Source organism: Choloepus didactylus, chromosome 7 (genome assembly GCF_015220235.1).
Source record: "Choloepus didactylus isolate mChoDid1 chromosome 7, mChoDid1.pri, whole genome shotgun sequence".
In the NCBI taxonomy this organism is placed as follows: Eukaryota; Metazoa; Chordata; class Mammalia; order Pilosa; family Megalonychidae; genus Choloepus; species Choloepus didactylus.
In genome coordinates, this window is record NC_051313.1 from 144,843,934 (window position 1) to 144,869,955 (window position 26,022).

At 37.0% G+C, this 26,022-nt stretch overlaps 1 long non-coding RNA gene across 5 annotated transcripts in view; it reads right to left on the reverse strand.

Annotated features, from left to right (window-relative positions):
- The window catches only part of LOC119539331, a 749,444-nt gene that overhangs the window by 353,216 nt on the left and 370,206 nt on the right, over positions 1-26,022 (reverse strand). The window lies entirely within an intron of this gene.

Here is a 26,022-nt window from a genome sequence, read left to right on the forward strand (position 1 = left end):
CAAAGCAATGTTCTGGAACCATCCGAGAAGGCTACCACTGCATCCTTCTCAGATGAGCAGCACCGGTGCTGGGACACACGGGTTAAATATTAGAGATAAGTGAGTATGCTTTGGCTCAGGGAATAAACCTCACCCTGCAGGAGTTTTCAGTGCTCCAGTAAATTTCTCCTTTCACAGAATCCATAAGCCTTAACATATACCATGACTTACCATTTCCTAGAATTTCTCTTCCAAAAATTGGACTGAGATATTCAGACCCTTCCTGGTAGGAAGCCCTAGTGAATGGTGACTTCATTAGGTTATTAGGTATGTGGTTAGCACTGAAGGAGGAGCATTCTGCTGTTGAGGAGCACCTCAGAGGAAAAAGGATGCATTGACAAGGAAGTATTGAAGAATTTAAGTGCATTTTGGACAATAATGCTCAAATGCTTTAAGTAAGTGTGGGTGGGATGGGGAATGTGTGTTAATGTTTGTTTGTTTACAATCTAGTGACATTTTAAAAATCAAACATGGAAGTGTTCCTTCATGAAATCTGCAACTTACTGCTATATCCTCACACTCAATGGGCCTGGCCTAGCCATTCCTACCTATAGGAATAATTTTCATGATATTCCGGGGTGGGGGTGGGGTCAATTAAGAAGATTTACAGTCCTCCCTCCACCTCTGCTAATTTTGGGAGGTATCCTCTTCTGATGTTCTCTTCTGTCATTCATTCCACTGCCATTTTAAAATGTTAAAGTAAACTTTATTTAATTATCCTCTTTTCTCATGCAGTTTACTTATTGAAATACAACTGACAAAGGTTTTTTTTTTTTTTTTTTCCTGGTATAGTGGTAGTTATACTGTTGAATTTTTCTGTTTTGTTTTGTTTTATTTTGGTGTTTGTGGCATGAGTTGTGTGACACAGTCCTGAGGAGTAAACCCAATTGTAGCCATGAGGTCAAGGGATGTGGAAGCAGTGGCTCTGAACAAAAACATAATTATAGAAGCCCTGATAATATTTTCTCCCATCTTTGAAACTGAGGCCCCCAATTGTAAGTTTTCTTCATCATCTTCATTCATTATCAAACCAAAGAAACCAACATGATTATTTTTAAGTGTTGCATTGTCACTTCAAAAATATTTGCAATCAATATCAAATTCCTTCCTTCATTTTTCCCTTCCTTTCTTTCTTCCTTCTACAAACTCCCAATGAACACTTCAGATATTTTGTTTTGTTTTGTTTCTTTTTTTATCTTCATTTTATTGAGATATATTCACATACCACACAGTCATACAAAACAAATCGTACATTCGATTGTTTACAGTACCATTACATAGTTGTACATTCATCACCTAAATCAATCCCTGACACCTTCATTAGCACACACCCAAAAATAACAAGAATAATAATTAAAGTGAAAAAGAGCAATTGAAGTAAAAAAGAACACTGGGTACCTTTGTCTGTTTGTTTGTTTGTTTCCTTCCCCTATTTTTCTACTCATCCATCCATAAACTAGGCAAAGTGGAGTGTGGTCCTTATGGCTTTCCCAATCCCATTGTCACCCCTCATAAGCTACATTTTTATACAATTGTCTTCGAGATTCATGGGTTCTGGGTTGTAGTTTGATAGTTTCAGGTATCCACCACCAGCTACCCCAATTCTTTAGAACCTAAAAAGGGTTGTCTAAATTGTGCGTCAGAGTGCCCACCAGAGTGACCTGTCGGCTCCTTTCGGAATCTCTCTGCCACTGAAGCTTATTTCACTTCCTTTCACATCCCCCTTTTGGTCAAGAAGATGTTCTCCATCCCACGATGCCAGGTCTACATTCCTCCCTGGGAGTCATATTCCACGTTGCCAGGGAGATTCACTCCCCTGGGTGTCTGATCCCACGTAGGGGGGAGGGTAGTGATTTCACCTTTCAAGTTGGCTTAGCTAGAGAGAGAGAGGGCCACATCTGAGCAACAAAGAGGCATTCGGGAGGAGGCTCTTAGGCACAACTATAGGGAGGCCTAGCCTCTCCTTTGCAGCAACAGTCTTCCCAAGGGTTTAAATACACACATATTGGTTGTGGCTCTAGGTGTTAAAAACACAAAGGCAAAAGTAAACATAGATCCTGACCTCAAAGAAATTACAATCCAATTTGATTAAGGGTAAATACAAGGTTATGGTTCAGTAAGCCCCAGGGTCTCCAACACTTTCAGGACCTGTAAAGTCTGTTCCTGGAGCCCTAAAGAAGATGAGCGCTAAAAACATTCATAGGAAAGGATCCAGGCAAAGGGAAGCACATATGTGAAGGCTCAGAGACAAAAGAGAGGAAAGCCCACTGGAATAACCAGAAACCATTTTCTGTGGCTAAAACACAAGAGACAAAACTGGAGAAACAAATGGGCTACTGGTTATGCAAAGCGTGAATGCAAATATACCATGCTGGTTAAGTTTACTTTGTCCTAAGCACTGTGAGGAATGTAAGAGAAATCTGTGGTGTTGTCCTTGTCTTCTAGGTTCTTACAATCAAGCAAGAAGTCAAACAGACTTCATATGTAGACAATAAGGGGAAACAGGATTGAATGGATCAAGTCAGAAGGAAGACAAATTTAATGCTGCAGGTGAAAGGGAATCAATCTAAGTTCTTAAGCAGAAAGGTGAAAGGATTAAGAAGAATAAGAGGATATTTAGAAGAGCAGGAAAGACTAGGAATAAGGAGCCAACTAGGACAGTTTTGTAGTGAATCAGACTCTGGACTGGTAGACATCAAATTAAAAAAGAAAGGGGCAAATTAGTGAAATAATAAAAAAAAAAAAAAAAAAAAAAAAGCCAGAATCTGTTTCACGAATCAGTTGAGCAGAAGAGGAACAAGTCAAAGAGAAATTCAGCCGTTAAATCTGGGAAGTTCAAAATGGAAACCAATTAGAAAAAGAAGCCAGCCTAGGAAATTCAGATAAAGGAAGAGACTTTTATTCCAAACCTTTTCAGGATCTTTTTTTCTCTCTTTCTTTTTTTCTATTTCTTTGTTTATCCCCAAAGGCAACAATGGTTGGTTTATGCCATTATCAATACCAATCAAACATGTTCAAAATAGATTTCATCATCTTTTCTTCTCCAAACCCACTCTGTTTATCAGGGTTCTTAATTACAAACAAACAGAATCCACCCCGACTACTTCAAGTGGAAAAGGAATTTAAAATTTTTTAGAGAAAATCAGATCCTCCAGGAGGGTCAGTGAGCCAGGACTGGAAGGTCTTCTTTAAGCAACAGTATTCCATCCACACAGACCACAGGGATATTTCAGCCTTGGGCAGAGGTCTCTCAACTAGACCAATACTGCAGTCCACACAAGGAGACATGGGCTTAGGCTCAGAAGCCCTGCTTTGTTGCCTCCAAAATTGCTGCATGGCTCTGCTTTCAGTCTTGCCAAAAGATGGATTCTGTATGTACTTGCTTGCCTTGATTCTGTCTGAATAAGGGCAGACAAGGGTGTAGCTGACAGCCCAAACCCAAGTCCCCTGCCTGCTCTATTGGCAAGGGGGGCTAGGAAAATAAGTGCTGGTTTCTACTCTGGGAGACAGGCTCCTAATGTGGGAAATTCTTTGCTTCAGTTACAATGGTCATATAAAAATTTTCCCAAAGCATAGTGGAATAAAATGATGATTTCTCATGCTCGAGGCCTCTGGGGCTCAGGAATTCAGCTGCTTACTGTGGGCACTCTGCTCTGTGCTGTTTGGGGCCCTAATTAGGAGACATGAAGGCTGCAGGCCGGAATAACTTTTAGGTTCCTTCACTCAAGTGTCTCGTGGTTGATCCTGGCCATTTCCCCCTTGGCTCTCCCCAGGATTTCTCCGCATGGGCTAGATCAGTGGCTGAACTCCAAAGCTGAGCATTTCATGAGTGAAAGGGAGCCAGAAAGCAGCTGTCTCACCATTTGTGACTTAACCTCTGATGTCATGTAACATCATTTCGCCACATTCTATTTGTTTGAAGTATGGGAGGATGTCAAACTTCTGGAACAGCATGTGAGACTGAAAATTTTGCTGAGGCCATTTTTGGAACGTACAATCTGTCACACTATTCAAACACAGGAAAGGTGTTTGAGAGATACTTGGTGGTTACCAATGTGACAATTTTCTACTAGACCCGTTTTTTAAAAATACTATGCTACATTACCTCATGTAATAATAAAAACATCCTCTTCATTGAGTTACTACTTCAGGCTGCATAGTGCAATAATTTTGACTGATACAAGTTATCTTATTTAATCCTCACAAAGTAAAGGATGTAGACAAGGTGTCTTAGCTAGATCTGATATGAGAAATGCAATACAGTGGGCTAACTTAACCAATAGAAATTTATTGGTTCATGGTGTTGAGAATAGAAGAAATCCAAAATCAAGATAATGGTAAAACTTGCTTTCTCCTGGAGTCTAGAATTCTGGTGCTGGCTGCTGATAGTCCTTGGGGTTCCTTGGCTTGTATTTCTGGATCCTTTCACATGGTAATGGCCTATCCTTTCTAGATTCTGTGGCTTTCCAGTTCTTTTTATAAGACCTCCAGTAACACAGACTAAGACCCACCCTGATTTAGTTGTGCTACACCTTAATTAAAACTAACATCTTCAAGAAGTCCTATTTATGATGAGTACATATACACAGGAATACAGATCAAGATTATGAACATATTTACGTGGGGTACATAATTCAATCTACTACATAGGGTCTTGGAAAACCCTCAAATTAAGGGAATAGACATTGGAAGAGAAATCTACAAGAGAGATGAAGAATGAATGAAATGGAGGAAGAACCAGAAATACATAGCATAATGCAACTCAAAGGTAAGTAGTAAGTAGTACCAAGTAGTACAGAAAGATCATGGAGTAATATGGAAAAAAGCAATGCTTTGAGGAGAACGTAGCCATTATTAACCTTTGAAAAGGAATGCAATAAAAACATTTGTTTGATTATGGCAAGTTGGATGCAGGTATTTATCTTTGCTTGCATAGGATATCTCATCAAAATGCAGTAAAAAATGAAAAAGAAACAGCAAAATAAAAAAAAAATCATTGGAGAAAACATGATAGCAGAGAGATTTTGAGAATACTTAGGAAGAGAAAACTTAACTATTTAGCACCTTCTACTCTATTAGCGGCCAATGGGAAGCAAGTTATTTTTCACCACACATCCCTAGAATATCCCAGTAATTGGAGATGATTTGGTACATATGAAGGGAAGGGTGTAGGATGGGGATGAAAAAAGGGACTGTTCTAGTTTGCTAATGCTGTTGGAATGCAAAACACCAGAGATGGATTGGTTTTTATAAAAGGGGGTTTATTTGGTTACACAGTTATAGTCTTAAGGCCATAAAGTGTCCAAGGTAACACATCAGCAGTTGGGTACCTTCACCGGAGGATGGCCAATGGTGTCCGGAAAACCTGTTAGCTGGGAAGGCACATGGCTGGCATCTGCTCCAAAAGTTCTGGTTTCAAACTGGCTTTCTCCCAGGTAGTTCCTCTCTAGGCTGCAGTTCCTCAAAAATGTCACTCTTAGTTGCACTTGGGGTATTTATCCTCTCTTAGCTTCTCCACAGCAAGAGTCTGCTTTCAATGGCTGTCTTCAAACTCTCTCATCTGCAGCTCCTGTGCTTTCTTCAAAGTGTACCTCTTGGCTGTAGCTCCTCTTCAAAATGTCACTCAAAGCTGCACTGAGTTCCTTCTGTTTGCCAGCTCATTTATATAGCTCCACTGATCAAGGCCCACCCTGAATAGGTGGGGTCACGCCTCCATGGAACTATCTCATCAGAGTTATTACCTACAGTTCGGTGGGGTGCATTTCCATGCAAACAACCTAATCCAAACATTCCAACTTAATCCCCACTAATATGTCTGCCCCACAAGATTGCATCAAAGAATATGGCTTTTGGGGGACACAATATATTCAAACTGGCATAGGGAGATTGGTTGGAAGTCTGTATAAGAAGTAACTACACACCAAATACCCTTTCCCATTGGATTCAACCAGGTAACTACTTCTCAGTGACCAGAGTCAATGGGAGGTTTACTAGTGAAATACTTTGAATGAGAGAAGGTCTGAAATAGCAGGCATAAGACACAGTCGAGCATTAGAGCGAAGCATCAAGAAGAGGGAGAATAACTGCCAGTATTAATCTAAAAGAAACACCCCTTTTCCCTATCTGGCACTCAGAGTGCAAGAGGCCAGCCTAAGATCCAACTTTCCTCTATAACATCCTCACCTTGCCCTGACAAAAGAGATTGGTGGGTTTCCCTCTGGGAAAACTTCCCAATCAAGAGTACCTACAGAGACAAACATTTGAAAGCCCCCAACCCAAAACTGAGTTTCTACACAAACATATCCATAGTCAATATATCCTACCCACATGGAACTTCCTGTTTGTATTTTACTGAATGATATTCAAATGTGAACAGACAGCCAGAGATCTACATTTTCACAAAGCTTCCAACATGACAGACAAAGATCAAGAGACAGAGATAGGAACCCAAAGTTTTCCTCTCCACCATGAATAGAGGAGAGGAAGACTAAAACAAAACAAGAACTGCAAATGATAACCTAGAAAACAAGTAAGAAAGTAGGGCAAGAGTCATGAAACAAGGAAAAATACTATTAAATCAGAGGAATATTCAGAAAACAATAGGGTTGAAACTGCTAGTAGTAACAGTAGTAGAAAATAAAAAAAATCAATAGGAAGGAAGATAAAAGAAAGATGGGGATACAGTTAAAGAAATCTCCCAGAAAGTGGAACAAAAATATATGAAAAGGAATAGTACAGGAAGACCAGTCTAGGGTTACAGAAAGAGAAAAAATAAATTTATAAGGGAAAAATTATTAAAGAAATAATGCAAATAAATTTCTCAGAACTAAGGAAACAAAAATGCTGGTCAGATTGAAAGCCCCACAAAACACTCATCTTAATTAGAGATGAAAAAAAGAACCTCACCAAAACATAGCACCAAAACACACTAAGCTTAGAGTGGGATGTCCCCAAGGGAAATCTGCCGTATCAATAGGGGTGTTATTGTCCCATCAGAGAATCTGAGGATAAATTAGTGATATACAAAGAAAGTAAAAAAACCATATAATATAAGGCAATTATTAACCCCTCCAGGGAATATAAGAAAGAGAGTGGAACTTAATTGCAGCATTCTACATTATTTAACTATGAACAAAATGCATATAATACTAATACTGTAAACAATAACTAAGGAGTTAACATGAGAATAGAGGATGGGAGAAGGGAAGAGGATGGTGGGGACAGTGTTGGAGTTCCTTAGGAAGGAAACTGCAGTCTTCTGTTGTGAAAAGTCAATAAAGAATGTCTAGAACTGGGAAGTCTAAAGACAGCAGTATGAGCATGTTATTCTGAAAAACAGTTTAACACCAGAAAAAATATCCAAAATAACTCTGGTGGTTGATTTTGAGGACTACATTAAGATGGGGTAGGACCATCAACTTCTATGCTTCTGTTTTTATTTTCAGCCTTTCATTATTATGTGCTTTAAGAATATTTATGTGTTTGTGTATACATACATACAATTTAGCTAAAATTAAAATTGAATAAGGTAAATCTATATGCATTGATATGGTAATATGTGCAAAACACATGAAATTACAAAAATAAGATACAGAAATATATATTTAGTATGATCCCAGTTATGTTGTTAAAATTATGCATTTAGATTGTTACTCATATATGAAAATGTCTTTGAAAACTATTTAGAAGGGATGGCAATCGAATGGAAATAAATTTTATTTAACATGACTATGTTTGATTCCTTGAATGTCTTCAGATATTACAGGTGTGATTTTTAAATATTTAAACACTTTAATAATATTCAATCCATATGAAATTATATATGCATATGCACAGGGAAATACATAAAATCATGGTCATTAAAACAATGAGGTGATGTCTCAGAGTGATGGGATTTCACTTAATTTTTACTCTTTTTTTTTTTTTTTACACTTTAATGTGTTAGGATTCTTTGTGACAAGAAAACAAAAATCAGCCTTCTACAGCATAAGATCACTAAGATCAATTTGAAACCATGGCATGAGGGTATATGTGCTTGTGGATAACTCCTGGGGAGAATTATTAATAATATAGGGTTGGATATGGAGAAATAGGAATCCTCACACACTTCTGTTGTGACTGTAAAATGGTGCAACCACTAAGAAAAACAGTTTCTTGTTTCCTCCAAAAATTAAACATAGAATTACCATATGAGCCAGCAATCCCACTTCTGGGCCAATAAACCAAAGAATTGAAAACAGGGCCTCAAACAGGGAATTAATTATACTCCAATGTTCATAGCAGCATTTTTCATAATAGGCATAAGGTGGAAACAACCCAACTGTCCATCACAGATGAATGAATAAAAAAAAGGTGGAACATCCATGCAATGGAATATTACACAGCCATAAAAAGAAATGAAATTCTGATACATACTACAACATGGATGAACCTTGAAAACATTATGCTGAGTGAAATAAGCTAGACACAAAAAGACAAATATTGAATGATACCACTTTCCTGAAATAGCTAGACAAAGCACATCTATGGAGATGGAAAACAGATCAGAGGTTATTAGGAGCTGGGTGGATGGAGGAAGGAGAAGTTATTGCTTAATAGGTACAGAGTTTCTGTTTAGGGTGGTGAAAAAGTTTTGGAAATAGATAATGGAGACTTATATAACATTGTGAAAGCAATTCAGGCCACAGAATTGTACACTTAAAAAAAGTTGTAATAGCAAATTTTGTGTTATATGTATTTTACCACAATCACATTTTTAAAAAAATTAAAGTATGAAAAAAATAAAGGACTGTATTAAGATGATATAATTTTGAGTGATAATATTTTAAACTGCCCACATATCATATATGTGGTATTTATACAAAGAAAGAATACCTTTAGATCTACAAAATAAATGTAAATAAGCAAGGAATTAAATTGGTGAATGAGAGAGAAAATGAGAGTGGAAAGACAAATGTTTATTCAGCATTTACTATATGCTGAGTGCTGTGCTGGATGAGCTTTAATGGCAGGCACAGTGATATGCCCAGGTTTTCTCCACTGCCCAAACACAGTCCAAGATGCTCAATAAGTATCCTTAATAAACTATTGAAAGTGTGAATGAATGAATCAGTCAATGGATGAGTTACCAGTTACTGGGGAGAAAAGAAAGAAGGAAATGATGTGTCTGTGATCATTAAAAGCACTAGCAATATTATAATGTATATCACTTGGTTTTTAGGATATGGAAACTGAATACATTTAAACAGAGAAGGTGTCCACAGGTGGTTGACAGACAGTTGTATATGAGGACCTGAAGGGAAGAAAAAAGGTGAGATCCAGAGAAAAATTGAGACATTAGATTCAGCTTCCTTTTCTGAGAATGGAGGAGCATGGGAGTTGCCTCAAATAAAGGTCATTTGGGTGGTGGCTTGTGGAGGTCACTTTCGATCGTCTCAAAACTTGACATAAGTAGTCACCAAGCCCATGCCCAGGTAGTGACTGAAAGGTATAATGAAAGCTTAAAACTGATATTAAAGTTTTCCTGAAATACCTCTAAAACTTAGCTGTCTATACGACCTTAGAAAGTTTGCAATATTCACGACTTCTAGAGTTTGGACATTTACAACTGTTACATTTGCCTCTAAATACAAATGCAAATTTTAAGAACTTTAACAATGAGTTTTAACTAGTATATCTGATAACCACAGGACAGTCTGTTTGGAAAGAGCACGTTAGACTGTGTTAAACAATTTAGATATTTTGCCATAATTCTAGATTTATTTTTGTGTCAACAAATCAGCAGGTGAAGGATCCTGAAATTCAAATATATGCTTTTTCCCCCTTTCATTGAAAGTACTTTTAAAATTGGGTATTCATTTAGAGTTGGGCTTAAACTCTCAGGATTTCCATATTCTCTTCTGTAAATGTAGGATTTGAATATGTTTTTCAACATTTAAAATACATTTAAAATTTAGGACCTGAATACATTCTCATGAGCTATTAGCTTTTAGAACTATAATGATGACTATGAACAGATATTGTTCAAAGGAATCCTCTCAATAACCCCAAGATATGGTAAGGACACCTACAACCCCTTCAATTCACAAGTGAGAAAAGGAATCTCTATAGGTGTTAATTGAGAGGTAAATAACTGTGGAAAATAGTCCATATTTTAATGAAATATTTAAAGAGAATATACTTAGAGATACGTATCTGAGACACAGTTTCTCTGTGCTTTGTGTTTGGCAAGTGTCCATACTTACCAAGTGTGTATCCTGAAGATGCAGCCATTGATTAATGTAATGAAGCCTTTTAAATAAGTGGGTTGTATGTTAAAAGAATTCAATTCAATTAAAAATCAAATACTTGAGAGATTGGTTATATATAGTCTGCCTATGGGATTTTTTCATTTGTATTAGATTAAGGTTCTGAATATTTTCATTATAAACATCTTACTGAGATGCTTTTCCTGAGAGTGTTATAGTCTCTAAGTATGTTAATATTTCAAAGAAATTTTACATCTCAAAGTTCAACTTTAAATGACACTGAATGTATAGGCAGAGACTGGCTTAATTAAAATGGCCAAGCAATAGGACATTTTTCCAGAATCAATGAATAACGCAGAGAAAAAAACACAAGAATAGAGGCTGCACCAATTGTCAAGATCAGAAAGATAGCATGTGACAGAATCAGAAAATGACGCATTTATTTTTAAAAACAGACTAAACATATATTTTAAGCATGACATCATGACAGAAATTGACTAAGGCTAGATCAGCATCAAGCACTGAGGTAACAGCTCATGTCACAACACATTTGACCTTCAAGCATATTTTGATCAAGGGCATGTACCAACCTTGAAAGTCCCAGGGCCGAGATGTGTATGAATCACAGTGACAATTACAACAGTAATTTAACTGGAAATGGATTGTAACCAGGTAGCAATATTATGGGTCACACTGAAATGCTCTCATATGCTAGAGTTATGAAAGATTTACTTTTTTCTCTATAGTAGGTACAGATCACAGATTCTATCTCTTGGGTACTCAGCAGGCTTTGCTACTTTTCTGATACATAGAGAAAATGAGGTTACAAAATTGCCATACTATCACTTACTCTGAGGTGGAACAGGTTAAAATCCTTAGGGAAATCATGTTAACAGGCTATAGGTTTCCCAGAATCTATGTATATGCTTGGGAAAAGAGTTAGAGCACAAACTTTAGATTTGAGCAACACCCCCATTTTATTTCTTATAATAGCACTGGGGTTTGGTGAGGAATTTTTAAATGTTGAAAAGCAGAAGCCCATAAAATGTGTTTTTAAATAAATGTATTTATTCACTGAAAACCAATTTATTTTCCTCCAGACATGACAAATTTATGAATATGTAAGTATGAGAAGAAGCTGATACTGTTGTTCAATGCAGACATTTTGACAAAGGAACTACTTAGAGACAGGTATAAAGAGTTTCACTTTTGTTATTGAAACAAATTCTCAATCTTGCGAAAGGACAAGAGTATGTTCAAATCTCAAATAAAATGAAGTACACTCTGATTCCTGTAAGCAATGCAGTATAGGAAAAAAAAAAAAGAAATTATTGAGAAAGGGAACTGAAATAAAAAAGAAACTAATAAAATGGGGGAAAATACATGTTTACAACATTCTCTTAAAATGCTTATCCAAGCTCATTTATTACTTTATCAGAAAAAGGCAAAGACCATACTCTTGTCTTCCAGCTGACATGAAAATTCATAAACATATCATTAGCATGTGGCAAAGCTTACATTTTCCACTTGTAAGCACCTGGCTTGGGTGGGACTTCCCATCCCAGCACACTGGCAACCTGTTCTGAAATTGTGCTAGTGGATGTGGGCTTAATATTCCTAATTATTCTTTCTGGAAACATTTTCTGCTGGCAAACCTGTTAACTTAGAACTCACATTCACATTGACTTCAGAAGGAAGGCTCCCTTCTTAAATCCCCCAGTTATGAAATGCCTCGTTAAGAACCTTAATTTAAAGCAGCACACAGTTCTGTCTGTCAGAGGTAATAATGACCTTCTTTAATGAGTCCGACCTTCTTTAATGAGTCCGACCTTTCGCTGGGATGAGTCTCTTTCTGCCTTGTTTATTGTAACTCTGGATTTACTTCTGGCTTTCTTCAAGTGCTCTTATTTTTAAAAAAAATGACATTATGCATGTCTTCCTGGAGTCAAAGTGTGCCTGTCTTATACTGATACCATGTGCTGTTTAAGCACTGTTAAAACCAATCACACATATATTCTCAGGATATGCAGAAGTTTATAGATGTCACATAATCTATACCCCATCTTCTCAGCAGAGATAAAAACTACGTCAATCTGACAAGGATCTACCCTATGGTTTTAAATAATTTCCACATGGACTATATATATTCAAAATGTCCCAGCAAATCTATGCAATCAAATTGAAAGGCTCTTGAACAAATCGATTTTATACTTATCTATAATCATCTTAAGAATTTCACATATCTATAATCATCTTAAGAATTTTGGATTTATTTTCTCAGTCTGAGGAGGGCTGAAAAAGCCATGGCCAAGCATATGTGAAGTTATCTGACAATGCCCTCTGAAATGGACTCCAGTTTAATTATAATAGTAAGCATTTCCTGGCTTTCCACCAAGATAGTTAGATCTCTCCCCATGAAGGTTTTATCTACATTTCCTATAAAATAGCTGAAAATTTTTGAGTTTTCAGAATTTAAGAGTTTAGATCACCTAATATCATCCCTCTGGTTTACAGATGAGGAAACAAATAAATATTAAATGAATTCTCTAAAGTCATGCAATTTGTGTGTGACAGAAGCAGAGCTTGAACCTAGATCTTCAATATTTGGTATCTGCGTTGCAAAGATGTCTAGTTCTTTAAAATCTGCCCTTTGTTTATGGGGAAAGAGAGAGCCAGTTTATTCTTTCTAGCATTTAAGATATTTTATGGTTTTCCATGTAGATGTGAGTAGCCAGTCATCAATGTCTTATTTCTTCTACCCTAGGACCCCTAGAATCATAGAACTTTGGAGTTGGAGAAACCCTTAGTGATCCTGTGAATGAACATGCTAGGAAATGCAAGGCAATGCCATTAGTGATTATTCTAGTTTGCTAATGCTGCCCATTATGCAAAATACCAAAAATGGATTGGCTTTTATAAAAGGGGGTTTATTTGGTTACACAGTTACAGTCTTAAGGCTATAAAGTGTCCAAGGTAATGCATCAACAATCCAGTACCTTCACTGGAGGATGGCCAATGGTGACGGGAAAAACTCTGTCAGCTGGGAATGCACGTGGCTGGCATGTGCTCCAAGTTCTGGTTTCAAATGGCTTTCTCCCAAGACATTCCTCTCTAGGCTGCAGCTCCTCTTCAAAATGTCACTCTCGGTTGCTCTTGGGGTGTTTGTCCTCTCATAGCTTCTCTGGAGCACGAGTCTGCTTTCAACGGCCGTCTTCAAACTGTCTCTCATCTGCAGCTACTCTCTCACTTCTGTGCATTCTTCAAAGTGCCCCTCTTGGCTGTAGCAAGCTCGCTCCTTCTGTCTGAGCTAATATAGTGCTCCAGTAATTTAACTCAGACCCACCCTGAATGGGTGGGGCCACACCTCCATGGAAATTATCCAATCAGAGTTATCACCCACAGTTGGATGGGGCACATTTCCATGGAAACAACCTAATCCAAACGTTCCAACTTAATCAACACTAATATGTCTGCCCCCACAAGATTGCATCAAAGAACATGGCTTTTTCTGGGGGGCATAATATATACAAACTGGTACAGTGGTCCCAAACTTGAACTTGAAAGGGGAAACCAAGGCATAGGAAGCCCATGTCACATAGCAAGTCAAAGCTGGTCAAGACTGGCACTGATGCCACTGGATCCCAAAACAATCCTCTTTTTGACTCCAAAACAGACTTCTTAGACATGAGCCTGACATGTTATTTATCAGTTTATGCACGTCAATTGGAAACAAAGTTGAGAAATTGAACAATGTTTTTTATTAAAGTGGCCCTCGCCCCCTTGGCCCAGTGTAGCTATTTCAGGAGCAGCGGAAGACATCAGCTAGTCTTTATCTTACTTTGTTCCTTTGGCTTCCTTCTTTATAGGGGACCACCCAAAAGTATCTATGTGTAAAAAGAGCTTGCTTTTTGAGTCTCAAGTTATCAACGTCACTCTTTCTGATTCCCATCCTGGTTTTTTCAGATCAGTGTAAATCAGTTTTCCGCTAAGTGTAAATCAATTTTCAGAAGAGAAGACATTGAAACAACATTTTTAAATCTCTTGGAGTGACAGTCTTTAATTTATTTTAAAACTAAATTGAAAACAGAAATTGGGACTACTCTACCTCGCACACATCTCATTTTGAAATCTGTTCACTTCCCTTTCCAAAGTTCAAATAAAATTTAAAGGGAAAAACCTGATGGAAGAGTTCTTGATTGACCATGTTGTATTTCCTGGCCATGACATGGCATATACCCTGTGCTGGTAGGGTGAGGGTGTGGAAAGGATTTTGTCAAGCTTTCAAAACACACAACCAAATCTGCAATATTTAGAGTAACCAGATCACCACCAAATGCAATTAACATTGGAAACGTATAATTATGCTAAACCTTTGCTTTTTTAGTATATCATTTATACTTCTCAGCAAATTAAGTAGCATAATTCAGCAGAGTAAAAATTATTATTAAATATTATGGACCAATACTGGCCGATTAAAAAAAAAGGGACTTTTCGATTTTTAATTTTAGATTTTAGTACTTAATTCAAGAATCAGCACCTAGAGTTATCATCTTATTTTCCTTACCCTGTTCCTAAGACACTAGGAGTACAAACAGGATGAAATGAAGTATAGACTTGAATTGAATGGACCTGTGTTTGAAACCCAATTTTATAGCTACTAGCTGCAATACCTTTGGAAAACTTTCTAAACCTCAGTTGCTTCATCCATAAATTTGGGACTGAATACCTAATCTACCAGAAGAACACATAAGGTAATTGATACAAAATGGCCAAAGGCAACATTTGCCATGTGATATAAACAGTTTCTGAAAACTGTTATCCAAGATTAACAGTAAAAGATGGAGTGGTAACAATCTACAATCTAAATAATTGACTATGTATGGTAATCACTGTTTTTCCAATAGGATGTTTGTAGGTCTAAAGAAAGCATTAAGCTTCAGAATTTTGTTTACTTTTCAATATTTTTTTCTAAAATTAACTTGTGTTTTGTTTGTTTTTTATTTTTTTTGTTAGAGAAGTTGTAGGTTTACAGAAAAATCATGCAGAAAATAGAATTCCCATATACCTTGTCCTCCCCCATTATTAACACCTTGCATTAATGTGGTAATGTTGCTGCAGTTGAGGAAAGAATATTACAATTGTGCTGATAACAAAAGTCCATGGTTTACATTAGGATTCATTGTTTGTGTTGTACAGTCCCATGTTGTTGTTTTTAAATTTTATTTCAGTAACATATATACCACCTGAAACGTCCCCTTTTCTACATGGGTTTTGAAGGCAGCAATATCCAGCTATATAAAGTTCTGCAGGGATTTAGGTCTGATTTTTTTGGCCTGTTTATATGAGATAATATCTGGTTGAGTTGCTATAACTTGGAGTTAGAGCTTAAGCCCAATTAAATTTGGAATCTATACACCAAAATTAAATCCTAAGCACTAAGTTGGAATCACTCAACTTCAACAAGTGCTTGACATGTGCAGTACAAGACCTACCCCCAGCTCAACAAAGCCTTGCTTAAAGCTCACCCACGGGTTTGCCAATCAGTGCCAAATAATTTATAAGAAATGGTGATCATGACCAAATGCACACCATAGATCTGTAACATATATCCTTCTAGAAAAATAGCAACAGCAGCAGCAACAAAACACACAATCTTGGAAGACCTCAATATTTACAACAACAAAAGATTTTCCAAAAGTTTTGGCTGAGCCCTTGACATCTGTCAGAGGCCATGCCCATAGACAGTTACTGTGGGGGTTGTTAATCTCTTTTAGTAACCAGCTACTGGAAAGGTTGGATTCAGCAACTCATTCAATCAGAGCTTCCAACAACATGAGTTTCCAACATGAAATAACGCAGACCTGAATGCAAGGGAACTAGGTCTGAGATACAATTTTTTTGCTTCTAGCTATAGTACCTTAGGAAACTTCCCTAAGCCTCAATTTCTTCATTCATTCTAACACCCCTGGATAATTCAGGCTGGATAAGTTCAGCATACCCTTTTCCCCCAGTTAATCCATATTCTCAATGAAACAGATGTGGTTTATTTTTCTGGAACTTACTAACCTTATCTTTTTTTTTTCCTTTTTTAAAAATTCAGTTTTATTGAGATATATTCACATACCACACAATCATCCACAGTGTACAGTCAGTTGTTCACAGTATCATCATATAGTTGTGCATTCATCACCAAAATCAATTTTCAACATTTCCATTACTGAAAATAAATAAATAAATAAATAAATAAATAAATAAATAAATAAATACAGGAATAAAAATACTAGTAAAGAAGAACACCCCAAACATCCCATCCCTCCATCCCCCCTATTATTCATTTAATTTTTGTTCCCGTTTTTCTACTCATCTGTCCATACACTGGATATAGGGAGGGTGAACCACAAGGTTTTCACAATTGCACAGTCACACCACGTAAGCTATATAGTTATACAATTGTCTTCAAAAATCAAGGCTACTGGGTTGTAGTTTAACAGTTTCAGGTATATTCTCTAGCTATTCTAATATACAAAAAACTAAAAAGGGATATCTGTATAACACGTAAGAATAACCTCCAGAATGACCTCTCAACTCTATTTGAAATATCTTAGCTGCTGAAACTTTATTTTGTTTCATTTCTTTTCCCCTTTTGGTCCAGAAGTCTTTCTCAATCCCACGATGCTGGGTCCAGGCTCATTCCCAGGAGTCATGTCCCATGTTGCCAGAGAGATTTACACTCCTGGGAGTCAGGTCCCATTTAGGGAGGAGGGCAGTGAGATCACCTGCCAAGTGGGCTTGGAGAGGCCACACCTGAGCAACAAAGAGGTTCTCTGGGGGTGACTCTTACTAACCTGATCTTGATGTTTGTGTGGAAAAGCAGAAGGCCACTGAATCACCAAGACAATTTTGAAGAAGAAAACAGTGAGGGACATCCCCTATCAGTTACAATAATATTTTATAAAAAATAATAAGATGATGAAAATCTGTTTTGGTGCAGAGCTAGGGAAATAGGCTAAAGGAACAGGACAAAGAGCCCTGGAATATTTAGATTGAATGCACAGGTTCATATCCAGAGTATAAAAAGAAATCTTATAAAACTATAAGGAAAAAAACACAAAAGAAAAATTTCAACCTCTTTAATTCCAAGTCAAATAAAAATTAAAAACACATAATGATCTTCCTTTTCACACTTATCAAATTGGCCAAGATTAGAAAATTATTTAAAAATCTCAGCAAGGAGGTGGGCAAATGGAAGAAATTGGCAACATGTAGTAAAGTTGAAGACGGGTATGAACTAAGACCAAGACTTCCATGTTTAGGGAAACACTGAACATGTGGATAGAAGAAAACAAATGCAAGACAATTCTTCAGATCGAAATTGGAGGCTGCAAATGAAGCCCCAAACTAGATCGACTGGGCTCCCATCCTGGGACCAACACTTAGGAGCTCTTTGAATTGAGGCAAGTTTCTTAGCTTCTTTGCTTTGGTTTCCTCTTGAGCAAAAACAGCCTTACAGGAGTGTTATGAGGGTTGAGTTCATACATAAAAAGCATTTAAAAAAGTGCCTGCCAGTTATGGGTTTGCTCTTATTTTAATCATTATATTTATTTATCTGACACTTGTTTTTCCTAGGTTACCCGTCTGTTACGCCAGGGAACGAATATATTTACACATCAGAACTGCATTATTCCATGCTCCACTGGGTCATGTGGAAACCACCGTCTTCTGGCTTTCAGACATCTTTTCAGCTGCAGAAACTTTCTTCAACAAAAGTTTAAGCAGAAGCAGGTAACAGAGTTCAGGCGAGGCCTCATCTTCCAGAAGTCAGCATGACACGGTTAATCTACATCAGGTCACCCAGATTTAAAGAGTAAATAGAAATAAGCACTATTAAAGAAAACCAGATGTACCAAATCCTAAACCTAAGATTTGGAGGGATCAGGGGATGATTTTCACTTTTATGAAAAGAAGCATTCTAACTCTCCCATAAATGATAGTTTCCTTACTCAATATAAAACATGATTTGGTTTACAAAACACACACGCAAATCTGCCAAACATTTTTAGAAAATGTGCAATTGATTTGGGAGTGTTTTATACTTTGCACTATTTCTTTTTTAATTAAAAAAGTTATTAAAATTTAAAATATTAAAAATACAGATATATGAGGGTGAAAATGGAGGTGCTTCTCTTAATCTCATCTCTTCATTCTGATTTCTTTCCTTAACGTTTCATAAATAAATATATATATGCTATTCATATCATGTATGTGCTATTTTAAATGTACATGTGATTACAATATTCGTTACATACGCAAAGGATCAACATTTCTTTTAGTCTATTTTAACAGCATATTTGCCACCTTTTTAAGTTATATTGTATATATTGTAATGAAGGATTCTAAATTTTTATCATGTGTGTACACAATTATCTATTATTTATAAAATGATTTTGCACTGATTTAAATGCCATTTTCTCATATCCATAGTGTCTTTCTGGAGTCTAGTCTAGTTTATTGATTTAGTTTTCCATTTCTATGCCAAAACTATGTAATTTTATTGACTGTAGTTTTAAATATTTTGGTATCTGTAGGAAAGTTTCTCTTTCATTCCTATTCTATAATTTTTCTTGGCTATTCTTAAGCTTTTTTTCCTCCACATGATCTTTATAATCTACTTATCAAGTTCTATACAATATATTTTGGAGATTTAGATTGGCATTCTGTTAAATGTGTAGATTTGAAAAGAATGGGGTATTCTCCATATCCCTAGATAATCTGTAAGAAGAAAAAAAATGGATTAGGAAAAAATATCATTCTTGAATATTGAATGTCAAAGAAAGGTAATTTTCTAAAGATAAATAAGTGAAGGTACTCATTTTTATTGTGAAATGAGAAGGAAAGGATAAAGTGAAAAATAAAGGCCCAAAACAATAGATTGCATTACGCTTTAGCAGATTTGATTTTAAAGCAAGTTTCTTTTACCCTGTCTGGACCAAAATTTTCTCATCTGTTAAATAAGAAAGTTGGACAGGATGAGGTCCATTTCCAGCTCTCTATTCTATGGCATTCCTAATCTAGGCATCATGAGACAAACTATTTGGAACTAAACAGTGATGTACACAAACTTTGTCCCTCACTATGCTCACACCTTATTCTCAGAGGAAAATACACATGCTGCCCTCCATACATTTGTGGATTGGCCAACCAACCTGAAGGAAGATAAAATCCATGTCACAGTTCACTTGAGAACATTGAGGCTCAGAGGTTGTTCCAGTTGGCTAATGCTGCCATTATGCAAAATACCAGAAATGGATTGGTGTTTTTAAAAGGGGCTTTATTTGGCTACAAATTTACAGTTCTTAGTGTCCAGACTAAGGCATCAACAGTGATACCTTCACTGAAGAACAGCTGATGGCATCCGGAACACCTCTGTCAGCTGGGAAGGCATGTGGCTGGCGAATGCTGGTTGTTTCCTCCTGGGTTGTGTTTCAAAATGTCTCTGGGCTTTTGCCTTAGCTCCTCTCTCTTGGATCCTATGTGTCATTGCTTCTTTCTCCCAGGGTGTTTCTCTCTAAGCTTCTGGGGGTCCTCTCTTAGCTTCTCTGGGGCAAACTCTGGACTTCGTCTCTTAGCTTAGCATCTCCAAATGTCCTTCTGTCTGCATCTCCAAGTGTCAGCAAGCATCTCTCCAAAAGTCTCTCTGAAATGTCCCTCTCAACTGCTCTGAGTGCCTTCTGTTTTGAGCTCTTTTATAGGACTCCAGTGATTAAATTAGGACCTACCCTGAACGGGCAGGGCCTATATCTCCATGGAAATAATTTAATCAAATGTTTCACCCACCATTGATTGAGTCACATCTCCATGGAAAGATTCAATCAAAAGATTCTAACCTAATCAACACTAATATGTCTGCCCCCACAAGACTGCATTAAGGAATATGGCTTTTATCTGGGGGACACAATATATACAAACCAGCACAGAGGTGTTAAGTAAATGTTTCAAGATCACACAGCTAATGTTAATTCAACTGACATGTGATTCCAAAGCTGATTTTCTTTTCACTCTGTGAAACAATTCTGAGTGCTTTGTGAAGGAATAATTGGCTAACTGGAAGGATGCTTGGATGGTTGTCTAAGTTATTAAGGGCATCACATTTCAACTATGTATCTCCTCATATCAGTAGAGCAATAGACATTTGCTGAGGAAAAAAAGAAAACTAGACCTTGTTCTAGAATTGACCATTTCCACACATCATAACTACTTTTCGGAGGAATTATTTGTAGAAAGCCGTGCAAGAAACTGACTTGAAATGACTTTGAGCTTCTAAGGACAAAAATAACAAGAGAAATCATGTGTGCTCCAACATGTCAGACCAATGAAATGATTGTCACTGGTATCTTCAATTTTCAGCATTCCCATCTATTGCATTATGTTATTTCTAATGACACCATAAATGAAGTTTTTGAAGAAGTTTTTCTGCAAAATTAATGTATGAAATACATATTAATAGTAATTGTTCATATTTGAGTGTGGACCTTCTGCCAAGCATTTTTCTAAGTTTTTTACATTTACAGGGAAGTCACAAACAAATGCTATGTGCCCATCCTCCAGCCTTCCGCTACCCCCACCTCCTTTTCTGTTGTGTGCTGTTCCACAACCTGGGGAGGATAAGTCTAATGAAATGCCTTAAATCCTTAAACCCAGACCTGAAACCCTGACAACAGACAGGAACAGGCAGCCGCAGACACTTAACAGAACAGGAATTCTCAGTGACAAGGCCCCCTTTCCCTCGCCCCCACCCCCAATGGATAAAAATCGCACTCAAATGGTACAGGTTGGTCTCTTTTCTCCTTGCAAAGTGGGGCTTTGGGAGCCGCCATCTATCCACCCCTACCCAGAGCAATTTTCTGTCATCCCGAGACCAGCTGTGAAGGGATTTCTTCCCTTGCTCTTTTGGGCTCTTCGTGCTGCGTAAGTGACAAAGACATCATTTGCCCTTTCTGCTCCCTTTATACTGTGCAAGTACTAGAGGGATCATTTGCTGAAAGTTTCTAGGGTGCCCTGAATCTGTGTTCCCATGATGTACCATTGTAGCATCTTGCTCCACAATTAACTCATTTAAATCCTCACAAAAAACTTATAAAGTAACTATTCTTATTTCTTCTTATTTTATAGATGGAAAAAAAACAGAGGCATAAGGATAAGTTAAAGTAGTTTACCCTCAGTTGCACATCTAGAAAACAATAGTACGTGGATTTAAAATGCAGGCAACCTAGAGCAAGAACCTGACATCACTAGACAGTCTGTTATCAGGGAAAGATAATGGAATTTGAGATAATAATAATAAGAAGAAGAAGATGAAGAAGATAGGGAGTTACAGTTACAGTGTGAGGTAGGTGCTGGGTATTAGTCTAAGCTTTTCAGTCATATTAACCCATTACTTTATGAAGTCCAATTTCTGTCCATATCCCTAATCTCTGTGTGAGCTTGGGCAAAGCAAATAACATACCTGAGCTTCAGATTAGAAATGAGGTGGCAATAAATAGCACTGACTTGGTGTAAGGGTTAAATGAATCTATCTGACAACATCCAGCACATAATTGCTCAAGAAAGGTTTGTTTGGGGTTGTTACCTTTCTATACAGTATCCTCCATGTAATTTCAGGAAATGTCAGTGTCTTCATGTAAAAGAAGAACTTCATGGGACTGAATATTTATGAGTGCTAGAGTGTTCAAACTCAAAATCCAATGCAAAAAAAAAGCCAATTTGTTCTAGCCACATTTACCTCCTTCTTAAAATTGTCCCTATAGTTTTTTGTCCCCATCATGCCAGGATTACAGAATATTTTGCACTCACATCTTTGAAGTTCCTTTCCAAACACAAGAATATTTATAAATTTTAAATGAGAGGAAAGGGGGATGATTTTACCTAGGTAATCACTAACTGATGTTACTAGGCTCATGCTAGGCCAGGAGACACAGAATTTTAGAGCAGGAGGAGATCTTACCTTGTACAACAGCTGCATTTTACAGAAAGAAAACTAAAGCCACACAGAGTTGGAAGTGATGTCCGGGTGTTCCAGAACAGATTGGGTGGCTTGCCCAGGATCACACATTCAACCCCATGCTATTTCCCACCGCACTTTACATCTTCTGCAAGCAAGCTCACTGCTTTCTCAGCAGGGAATGGACATGAAATGTGTGCACTCATCTATGAAGACCATTTCACAAAAGACACTATCATCGCACCCTGCCCTGAGAGATGGTGGTACCTCCTGACAAATGGACAGTCATCATTGCCAAGAACAGACCATCCTTGGCCTAGAATTGTATTCAAGTATCGTTGTATAAAGTTATGGGTGATCAGATGGAGAATAGATATAATGTCATTTGTTTCCCTGTGCTGTGAAAAGGAGCTGTGCAAAGCAGGGTGTCACTGCCTTTGCAAAGAAGAGGTAGACTAATTAAAAGACAGTGGTTCTCAGCCATATCCACCAAGATCTTTTTAAATAATTATTTATCCCTCCAACTACTCCAAGATTTAGGAGTATTAATGGACCAAATTGCATAAATCTAGGTAGTGCTGTAATTCATGAGTCTGGTAGATTGAATTATGTACCCCGCAAAACACATACTTTTAATCATAATCTGCATTTCTGGGGTGTGAACCCATTTAAAAATAGCATGTCTTGAAGATGTTATTTTTAGGCCCAACTGATCAGGTTGGCTCTTAATCCATATTACTGGGATCCTTTATGAGCAAACAAAGTTGGGACACAGTGAATCAGAGGGAAGGTCACACAGGAAGAAGCCAGAAGTCAGCAGAAACCAGAAGAGGGAGAGGTAGCTATGTGAGGGGAGGTAGAGATGCAAGCCAAGGAACACCAAGGATTGAGGCAAGCCAGCAGCAGAATGCTACGGACTTCAGGGAGAAAGCATGGCCTTGCAGACACCTTGATTTTGGACTTCTAACCATTGAAATCATGAGACAATAAATGCTTGTTTAAGCCAATCCTTGGGTAGCATATGTAGCAGCACTCTGGCAAACTAAGACAACCAGTAATGAGAAGAGCTGACAGTCTCCTTTTGAACTTCCAAAGTTTAAAGGAGATTGGGAAGTCCAGATTGGAATCAACTGCTCCTTCGACTGTTTTAAATGAAAAATGGGGTCTGATGTTCAACTACCTTATCTCAATTTGTACATACTTATGTTCAAGGAAACGAAGATACACTAAAAAAATCCCCTAAAATCAGTTTGATATTAATTTTTCCATGTTCTTAATCAGGTTTTGAGGAAAATGAGTATGAATATTTCTTATTGATTGTAGGAGGCATCATTAGTGAGAAAGATGCAAGTTGAAATATGGTTGACATACAGCCATGAAATTTGGAGGTATGATGTAGAGCTGGCTTTATGAAGGAATTCCTTTAGGGGTAGGGAGGATTTTGATTGATAGAGTACAGAGCGAAGGGGAAACCAACAATTAATATGTGCCTACTCTGTACCAGGAACTGTTGTAAGCACTTCATACACATTATTTCATTTAATACACAACAAAACTCTCAAATTAATGTAATTATCATTATATTAACAATGACCTAATAGAACAAGACCTTAAGAAATATGCCCAAAATGAGAAAAGTGTTATGGTATGCTATTGTTTATTTTTGCATTTATATTAAATGGAGGCATAAACCCAAATTTGCTTATATTAAAAATGGAAGCATGAACCAGATTTTTTTTGAACAAGATATTTACAGGTGAAAGGTAGAGGGACAGGGGTAGAAATGCAACTTCTTTGACCATACCTTGCTCTGTAGATTTTATTTTGGAACCATGTGAGTATTTTACATAATCATAAACAAAATTAAATATTCAAAAGCAATCTATAAAATCTGAATCCAAATGAAACAAATGGATTTAAATATATAGCAACTTGGTAAAACTAGGAAAAGGGGAATTTTTTTAAGTGACTTTACTACACAGCATTATGATTGTATACCTCTAGGGGAAGAGACCCTACAGATAAAATGAAGTATGAAAAAAATATTTAACTGTTTCCAGTAATCACATTATGGGTGGTAGAATTGGTATTGGTATTCTGAAACAGTTGAGCATGAATTCTGCAATAAAGTAAATCAGTATTTTAAGTTGGCACGATTAGAGCTGAAATTTTCATAGTGAGTTGGACATGTAAGATTGATGAGCTTAAGTAAAATGGAACGTCATTGGAAATATTAGTACTTTGCATATTTTACCTTAAAAACTTTTCATAGCAATGTCCAGTGAAAATATCTGGGAGTGATTACTAGCACAATGTTAATGAGGATCATTAGTGCTCAGATTACTATTTTGTACTAAAAAGAACCAGTAATCCTTAGAGAAATGACTGATGCCAGATCTGGAGCAAGAAGTGTACAACATGAGCCTAGAATGTCTTATTGTACCACACAGCCAGAAAGCTATCAAAGACTTTCAAAGTTATATCAAAAGGACTCAGGAGCTAACTTGAAGAGGCTCCCTTATTAGCCAAAAATGGACATTTTAGGCATCACTAGGATAATAACTGCAATGGACTAAAACATATCAAGTATATTGAAATCGTGAGTTTATAACAGTAAAAAACTGGTTACCTTTGGAAGATGATAGAGAATCAACTAATTATTTTGAAAACTGATAAATGAAGAGAAAGTATCAAGTATTTTTGGCAGAGTTTGCAAAAATCAACAACTTTAAAGGAATAAACTTCAAATTTAAAGATGCTTATCAAATTCAGTAAAATTTTGCATAGATCTAAAATATGCACTTTAAGTAAACAAAAAATTAGACCTTGCAATTCACACCCTAATTCTTTCTTTCAAATTTTAAGAACAAATAGCTGCCCATGGTCACATGGAGTGACAAAATTGAAGTAACTCATATTCTGTTGGTTTCCTCTTTACAATCACTGTGATACCATTATTAATTTATAATTAAACAGGACTGTGTAGTCCCACTGGTATTGGAAGACAATCTGCACACAAAACATGCTCTAATGATTTTATATCCTTACAAACTTTTTCTTGAAATGAAAACATTTAGCTCGGTCTTCAACTGCCAGGGCCAACTGTGTAACTGGGCACAAATTAACTTCTAATGGAAATACAATGTTTATTAACAGATAGGTAATTAAAATGTGCTAATTTGAAGCTTACATATACATTGTTAAAACTCAACAGTAAGCAGAGCAATCGACTGGAACTTTGTCCAACAGATTTTTTTCAGGAACATTTTTAGAATTAGTGGCCTTTGTAATAGTAAAAATTATACTATTAGTTGGTTTTATTGTTTTTAGATTCTCTTGAGAACTTGAATGGTTGTCACCACTAAACCTCTTATTGCCTGCCCCCCAGAGAAGACCACTCCCACTGCCCCTTCCCATCTTGGTAATCAGCCAGATCTAGTCAATTGGCTCCAACATCAAAAGGAAAGAGACAGCCAGACATTATCCCCCTTCTAACTGAAGTAAACGACGCTTTCTAAAGCATGTTTCCTGCCAAAAACATTACACTTTAATCTGATCAAGCCTCTAGACTTAACTACCACTTTACAGGAAGCACAGGGTTCAGAACCTAAGTGGAACTGCAGGACTGCAACCAGCAAACTCAGACTGTGGGAAAATCCAGAGGATGAATGACACAGATGTTTCAAGAAATAAATTGGAAAAGAGAGAGAAAGAGGGAAGGGAGAGACTTAAAATACA